This window comes from Dendropsophus ebraccatus, chromosome 11, assembly GCF_027789765.1.
Source record: "Dendropsophus ebraccatus isolate aDenEbr1 chromosome 11, aDenEbr1.pat, whole genome shotgun sequence".
Taxonomy (NCBI): domain Eukaryota; kingdom Metazoa; phylum Chordata; class Amphibia; order Anura; family Hylidae; genus Dendropsophus; species Dendropsophus ebraccatus.
The window spans coordinates 79,083,187-79,091,831 of NC_091464.1; positions in this window are offsets into that span (position 1 = coordinate 79,083,187).

Genomic DNA, 8,645 nt, shown 5'->3' on the forward strand with positions numbered 1-8,645 from the left:
CACACCATATGGGTCAGTTCACACTGAGGAATCAGCGCTGGAATTCCGAGTGGAATCCCCGTAGCAAACTCTGCTCGGAATTCTGCCTGCCTCAGCGCCTCAATGTAAGATGTAGGGCACCTCCGCTGCTCTCTGTTTAAAGAATTGACATGTCAATTCTTTGAGCAGAGAGCCACAATGTGAACTGACCCTATGTGTTGTCTCTCATGGCTTTCAGTTGTTGTTTTTTTCAGCTCCATCCACAAAGCAAGGAAATGTTTCTGCCAGATTGTAACACTCGGTCTTTGAGAATGACCAGAATATGCTCTGCCGGTGGCTAGAATATTGATAATCAAGCAATTATGGAACCACCTGGGACACAAACTTTAGTGGCCTATAAGTCCACAGGATCTGCAGGCCCAGCTGCAACATATTTGGGCAAATGTGCTGCCAAATGCCATAAGGAACCTGTATCCTCCGTGCCCAACTGTACCTCCCTTTATATCCAAGCCTAATAGGATACTGGAGCTTTCTTGTAGTTGTACTGTCTTCCCCTATAAATATATCCTTCCTTGGGTATAGACAATACAAATGCAAAAAACATAATAACAAGATATACATTGAATAAAAGCCAGAAGCATTTATTTCATATCCACTAGCTATGTGATATACGCTAAATCACTGAGGTCCTGACTCACCTTCGCCAATAACCAGAACAGAAGGCTGGTTCCTTGGTTCCCAGCCACAAGATCACAGCTAGGAGTCTGAATGGAGCAGTTGTCCAGGATTGATCTTGTGCTCCATTCTGTCAATATGGCAGGTAGAGTTCAGCCAGGGATGGGGAGGACACAGACAGTGAAGCCTGAACTTGTCCCTATCCACTGACCCAGCCTACTTGCCTCAAACTTCTTAAGCGACCGATGACAACCACGGAATAGAGACAAGAAGAACAAACACATGGATGGTCAAAACCAAACAAGCAACACGGTACAAAATCAGAATCCAAGTAGCTAGGTCAGGTTAACAGTCTAAGGGAGCATATATATAGGAGGTCAGGGGTCCGGTCCAGCACACGATTGGACCAGAGGTCCAGAAACTATCAAGAGAAAGACAAGAGATGTCAATCACCAAGGCAAAACAGAGGTTAATTGTGAAGTGTCCAGAGGGAATTTCAGCAGGGAAGAGACGGGTGTGGCGGATAAACTAATCAGCAGAGCAGAGGCAGTAGGACAGTGTTCAGACAGAGATCAAACAAATACAAAGAAAACATATAATCCAAACACAAAACACGACTACAGGAGCGGTCTTGGCCGTATACCACGAGTCGGGGACTGCCCCGAAATCCAAACAGCCCTGGGCACATGCAAAGTCTATGGCACCAATGGAAAGAGCCAAATGCAATCAAAGACTAGATTTCAGTTAAGGCTTCTCAATGGAAAATTGTTACTGGGACTGACCATCGGAAACAGGAAGATATTGGGAAATATTTCCATCAGATACTATTCTCTAGAACACTGAGAGCGTACGTGGGAGGACAGTCCTATTAATATTTCACTGATTTATCAATTATTCATGTTTTTCCCTTTCCTTACACTTTCTGGTGACATTTGTTAATATTTTTCCATTTCTATCTGAAAGCATTATTAATACATAATTCAAATTAATAGGGAAAAAAAAGTCTGGACTCAATTAGTGGATATTTCTCATCTGTCACATATTACCAGCACTAAACAATGGGAGTAATAATAGATATAACCACCCAGGATCCCTGCAATACGCACAGCCCCATACACAGCACATGATGAGGCACAATAATGGCACATATTACAGAGGGACAGAAAAACTGTAGGAGCACAGCCATACTGCTACACAGTACCACTTAAAGGGGTATTCCAGGAGGGCCAACCCCGACCCCGGAAGTGTTCTGCAGCAGGACTGGAGCACCGGCAGCAGGGGGTAAGAGAGGAAAGAAAGTATAGGGGCATCATTACACGGCCTGATTAGTAATGTAAATTCGTTTACTGAGGCTATTAGGTGGCTTGATGATCAGGCAGCAAGGGCTGTATATGTATATATATGTGTGTGTGTGTGTGTGTGTGTATATATATAATATATATATATAAATTGTTAGCGCTGTCTGTGCAGCCCATACCTTAAGGCTGGGTTCACACTACGTATTTTTCAGTCAGTATTGTGGTCCTCATATTGCAACCAAAACCAGGAGTGGATTAAAAACACAGAAAGGATCTGTTCACACAATGGTGAAATTGAGTGGATGGCCGCCATATAACAGTAAATAACGGCCATTATTTCAATATAACAGCCGTTGTTTTAAAATAACAGCAAATATTTGCCATTAAATGGCGGCCATCCACTCAATTTCACCATTGTGTGAACAGAGCCTTTCTGTGTTTTTAATCCACTCCTGGTTTTGGTTGCAATATGAGGACCACAATACTGACTGAAATATACGTAGTGTGAACCCAGCCTAAAAGTGTAAAATAACAAACTGTATACTTACCTTTCCGTGCTCCCTGGTGTCTTCCTGGCTTCCCACTGCTCCCTGCAACCACTGGTGGAACTTTAGAGCCGCTTTCTGAGGGGCCACTCAGCCAATGACTGGCCACAGTGGTCCTGCCCCCGCCAGTGATTGGATGAGCGGCCTGTCACTTTAGAGACCGACTCTGATGTTATACCGGCAGCTGCAGGGAGCGGGGGGAAGCCAGGAAGACACCAGGGCGCACGGAGGGGTAAGTATACAGTTTATTTTATTTTATTTTTTTTACACAGTCCTCACCGTAATCACTACTATACATAGCGATGGACGGTCAGTGGCCGATTATTTTAGATCAGGACCTAATAACACATTTAGCTGATCGTCGTTGTCTTTATTACACTGAGCGATAATCTGACAAATTGGCTCTGTGTAATAGGGCCCTAAGGTATGTTTTTATTTAACAGGATCATAAGCACAATTATAAAAAAAAATCCCCAGAATACCCTTTAATATCTATTTGCCAATGCAAACTCCTTCCTTCATGAAGTGTTTCATTGCCTGGCCAATATGCAGCGGTGTTCCTATGCATTGCATCTTGGAGAGAGCACAGTGACCTACGGAGGCAATACATAGTGGTCCATATAACCAGAGTGACTCCATTTGCCATTGTACGGGGTGAGCGCCTGCAGCTCTGTTTCATCTATGGAGCTGAAGTTGAATGAAGAACATTCCGTGCAATCGCTGCAAGAGTAAAATGATGGAAATACTGAAACTGAGATGAATGCAGCAGATTGTTGTGTAACATCATTGTTCTTGGTTGGTTCTCACGGCTTATTTTTCTCCTCCGCATGGTTTCCAGTGATATCAGATATAACACTGGTTAGATAGGGAAAATGAAAATGTTCTATTCACTAATTCTATTACTGCCTTAGGAGTAATATCTCATTTCTATTATTATGTTGTTCTCTATGGATAACGCATTGTCTATATGGATTTATTTCACATCACCATTTAGTCATTGCCTTTCTATGCACTCTTCATTTAAAAAAAAATCTATGTATGTATTTCATAGTTTACTCCATTTTCTTTTAAAGCGGTACTCTGGTGAAAAACATATGTTTTCAAATCAACTGGCATCAGAAAGTTATATAGATATGTAATTTACTTCTTTATAAAAATCTCCAGTCTTCCAGTACTTATCAGCTGCTGTATGTTCTGCAGAAAGTGGCGTATTCTTTCCAGTCTGACACAGTGCTCTCTGCTGCCACCTCTGTCCATGTCAGGGACTGTCCAGAGCAGGAGAGGGTTTCTATGGGGATTTGCTGCTGCTCTGGACAGTTCCTTTACCCCTTTAATTCCTTTTGGCAAGATGTAAGAAAAGAATAGATATAAAAATAGGTCAACCATTATTTTCCTGGTACCTATGTATTCTAGATCATAGTGACGGCTTATCACAGGAAACCATTCTTTCTCATTCCTGAAAATGCCAAACAGATAAGACATCCGCATTAACCTCAGACCGTGGCGGCCGTCAGTCTTATGTTACAGGAGGTTCCCCGACCATCTGAATTACGTTACAGGAGGGTCCCCGGCCGTCAGTCTTACATTACAGGAGTGTCCACGGCCGTCAGTCTTACATTACAGGAGTGTCCACAGCCGTCAGTCTTATGTTACAGGAGTGTCTACGGCCGTCAGTCTTACGTTACAGGAGTGTCCCCGGCCGTTAGTCTTACATTACAGGAGTGTCTACGGCCGTCAGTCTTACATTACAGGAGTGTCCACGGCCGTCAGTCTTACATTACAGGAGTGTCCACCGCTGTCAGTCTTATGTTACAGGAGTGTCCACGGCCGTCAGTCTTGCATTACAGGAGTGTCCACGGCCGTCAGTCTTACGTTACAGGAGTGTCCACGGCCGTCAGTCTTACGTTACAGGATTGTCCACGGCCGTCAGTCTTACGTTACAGGATTGTCCACGGCCGTCAGTCTTACATTACAGGAGTGTCCACGGCCGTCAGTCTTATGTTACAGGATTGTCCACGGCCGTCAGTCACTCACAATATCTCCTCTTGCACTTGTCTCACTGACGCCTATGAGGCTGTCCTGGAGCAGGATTGCTTAGCTCATGTTATCTCCAGGGAAATGACATTATAACTCATACAGACCTGTCAGGTTGAGCCCTTTCCCATGAAGAAGACGTATCGGAATGGTGATGGTTCAGCAGTAAACAGCTCACATAGCATGCAGTAAGAAAACAGTACAAGCATAGGCCTGCTTCAGGGAAGTGGAGGTCCATGGCTTCACATCATCCAGGTGTACGGGATTCCATCACAGGCTATAATGGAGGAATCTGGGGAATGCTTCATGGTAATGTGTTCTCCCTTTCATCGCAGTGCAGAGTGTAATGACTGGAGTAGACTGAACTCACAGAAATATGGCAGGATTCACTTTAATAGGTCAATAGAACAGGCTGGGATCACAATACTTAAAGGGCTAGTTAAAAAAAAGTTTCTTATTAATCAAATGGTGCCAGAAAGTGCCAGAGATCTGTTATTTACTTCTATTTAAAAATCTCCAGTCTTTCAGTACTTATCAGCTGCTGTATGTCCTGCAGGAAGTGGTGTATTCTTTCCAGTCTGACACAATGCTCTCTGCCGCCACCTCTGTCCATGTCAGGAACTGTCCAGAGAAGCAGCAAATCCCCATAGAAAACCTCTCCTGCTCTGAATAGTTCCTGACATGGACAGAGGTGGCAGCAGAGAGCACTGTGTCAGACTGGACAGAATACACCACTTCCTGCAGGACATACAGCAGATGATAAGTACTGGAAGACTGGAGATTTTTAGGCAGAAGTAAATTAAAAAAACTATATAACTTTGTTAAGTTGATTTGAAAGAAAAATATTTTTGCCGGATAACCCTTTTAAGTATTTATGTACTGCGATCATAGCTAATGATAATATATTTTTCTTTAATATTAATTATATATTAATCAGTAAGCAGCTGCAGAACTGATCGGCAGGAAAGCAGCATTGTGTATTGTTAAGCTGCGGCTTCATCAGACAGTGTGAGGGATAAGAACTGGTGATTATTTATCCGCTCTCCAGCAGTCAGACTGACAGTATATAGATACTCACATTACATCCTGGCCAGACTGTAAAAACATCCTGGTCACATGACCCGAGTTCATACAATTCTCCCTCCCTTCATGTTCACCAGCAACGTTCATTTCTCTGCTGAAATATTTGCCTTTGTGCATCTGCTGTTTGTCTTTCTGTTTCTTGGAAAAGGAAATAAAAACCCAGCCTGATGGTCCTCGTCGTTCTACAACAGCTGGAGGGCCGCAGGATTCCCCCCAGATTACAGTTTATCAGCGGAGGTCCCAAAACATGGGGACTCTGACCAACATCTGTAGTAGTCCTCTCCATTATGTGCATGAGCTCAGTAGTCCTGGATATTCATGAGAAACAGAAAACTCCGCCCACCAGCTGCTGATTGGCAGTTATCTAACCATGCTGTGTATAGGCAGTCACCTGTCAATCAGCAGCTGGAGGGCAGGGGGAGGGGTGCAGCAAGAATCCTATTCTCCTGCATATTTGGAGAACGGCTGCACAGAATGATGTAAGTAATACACCGATTCGTTCAGCATTTCTGTCACTCATTTAAGGTGGCATATACCTAGTGACAGATTTCCTTTAACCTGCTTTGTATTCTATCATTAGAAGCTTTTAACCTTTTAATCACATAATATGTAAGTATCCCTATATATTGCACCATGTCCTAAAGCATTACTAAAGCGTCATTGGTTTCACACACGTCAAAAGTTACTAATCGCATCTGATCTCAATCCTGAGACCCAGTGCGATCCCCAGATAATGCAGGGTAGGAGTGAGCAGCAGTGTGCTCCGCTCCCCAGCCACCTGAGCATTCAATGCTGAAATGATGCAAAGGAGTGGCATCTTAGTGACAGCCAGGGAAAGCAGCATGTCTGTATCTCAAGATCGTAGCAGAACCCGGTGCAATCACTAAAGTTTGATATGTCTGATGACATGTTAAAAATGACTACAAATGATAGCAATGCTTTAACTGTTATAGGGGTACTTTGGAGAAAATTCAATTCATCTGATGTCAAAAAGTTATTCAGATTTGTAATATACTTTTATACTTTTAAAAATCTTCCAGCACTTATCAGCTGCTGTACACTCACCAGCCACTTTATTAGGTACACCATGCTAGTAACGGGTTGGACCCCCTTTTGCCTTCAGAACTGCCTCAATTCTTCGTGGCATAGATTCAACTAGATTTGCATTTCCAGGAAAATACATAGTGCTTGAAAAGAGCGCCCCTTTACCAGTGACTTCCAGAGCGCCCCTTTACCAGTGACTTCCAGAGCGCCCCTTTACCAGTGACTTCCAGAGTACCCCTTTACCAGTGACTTTCTTTTAAGAGAAACTTTAATCCTGGGTGCCGTCCCTTTAGGAGCGACCTGGGTCTCTTCGCTCTTAATGGGACCCAGGTGGCTCTTAAAGGGACCCAGGTCGCTCTTAAAGAGACCCATTTCGCTCTTAAAGGGACCCATTTTATTTTTAAAGGGACATATTTCGTTCTTAAAGGGACCCATTTCGCTCTTAAAGGGACCCATTTCGCTCTTAAAGGGACCAAGGTCGCTCCTAAAGGGATGCTGGTCGCTCTTAAAGGGAAAAATTTTGCTCTTAAAGGGAAATATTTCGCTCTTAAAGGGACCCAGGTCGCTCATAAAGGGACCCATTTTGCTCTTAAATGGACATATTTCGCTCTTAAAGTGACCGATTTTGCTCTTAAACTGACCCATGTCGCTCTTAAAGGGACCAATTTCACGCTTAAAGGGACCCATTTCGCTCTTAAAGGGACCCATTTCGCTCTTAAAGGGACCCAGGTCGCTCTTAAAGGGACCCAGGTCGCTCTTAAAGGGACATATTTCGCTCTTGAAGGGACATATTTCGCTCTTGAAGGGACATATTTCGCTCTTAAAAGGACCCAGGTCGTTCTTAAAGGGACCCAGGTCGCTCTAGCTACATGGGTCTCTTTAAGAGCGATATGGGTCCCATACCTTTTGGAGTGACTTGGGTCCCTTTAAGAGCAACATGCATCCCGTCCATTTAAGAGCAACTTGGGTCCTGTCCCTTCAAGAGCGTTTTGGATCCCTTTAAAAGCTACATGGGACCCTTTAAGAGCGACTTTGGTCCCGTCCCTTTAAGAGCGACTTGGCTTCCTTTAAGAACGACTTGGGTCCCTTTAAGAGCTACATGGCTCCCGTCCCTTTAAGAGCGACTTGGGTCCCTTTAAGAGCGACTTGCGTTCCTTTAAGGGCGACCTGGGTCCCTTTAAGAGCAATCTGGGTACTTATAATGGTAAAGATCATTGCTCGGTTACCATGACAATCTTATTCATGTCAGTGAGACAAAATCGTTAAGGACCTTCCATATATTACATCTTCTATTGGCCAATAGTGGACATGTGACTGTGGATGGTGTGATACATGCCTGACAAGACCTTAGAGTTCCTATTGGCTGCTATATTTTAGCTATTTGCATATGTGCTGTGATTGGCTGTTAGCGGTTAGAGTGTGGCCATTATTTGCAATGGGCCATTATTTTCTATGGAAAATTTGGGGTCTTTAAATGTAAATTTCTTACAAACGACAAATTCGATCGAAACGAAAAATAGATAGCACACCACACACCGCCGAGGGCTTTGAAACGCAGTTTGAACGGAGTCTGTGCGCAAAGCGGTTCGGGCTGTATTACGCGCAGAAAAATGGCTGGAAGAAGGAACGGAAGAAGAAGAAGAATACGGATTACAATATAGGGATTTTCAAGCACTATAACAAGGTGCTGGAAGCTTCCTCAGAGATTTTGGTCCATATTGACATGATGGCATCACACAGTTGCCGCAGATTTGTCGGCTGCACATCCATGATGCAAATCTCCCGTTCCACCACATCCCAAAGATGCTCTATTGGATTGAGATCTGGTGACTGTGGAGGCCATTGGAGTACAGTGAACTCATTGTCATGTTCAAGAAACCAGTCTGAGATGATTCTAGCTTTATGACATGGCGCATTATCCTGCTGAAAGTAGCCATCAGATGTTGGGTCCATTGTGGTCATAAAGGGATGGACATGGTCAGCAACA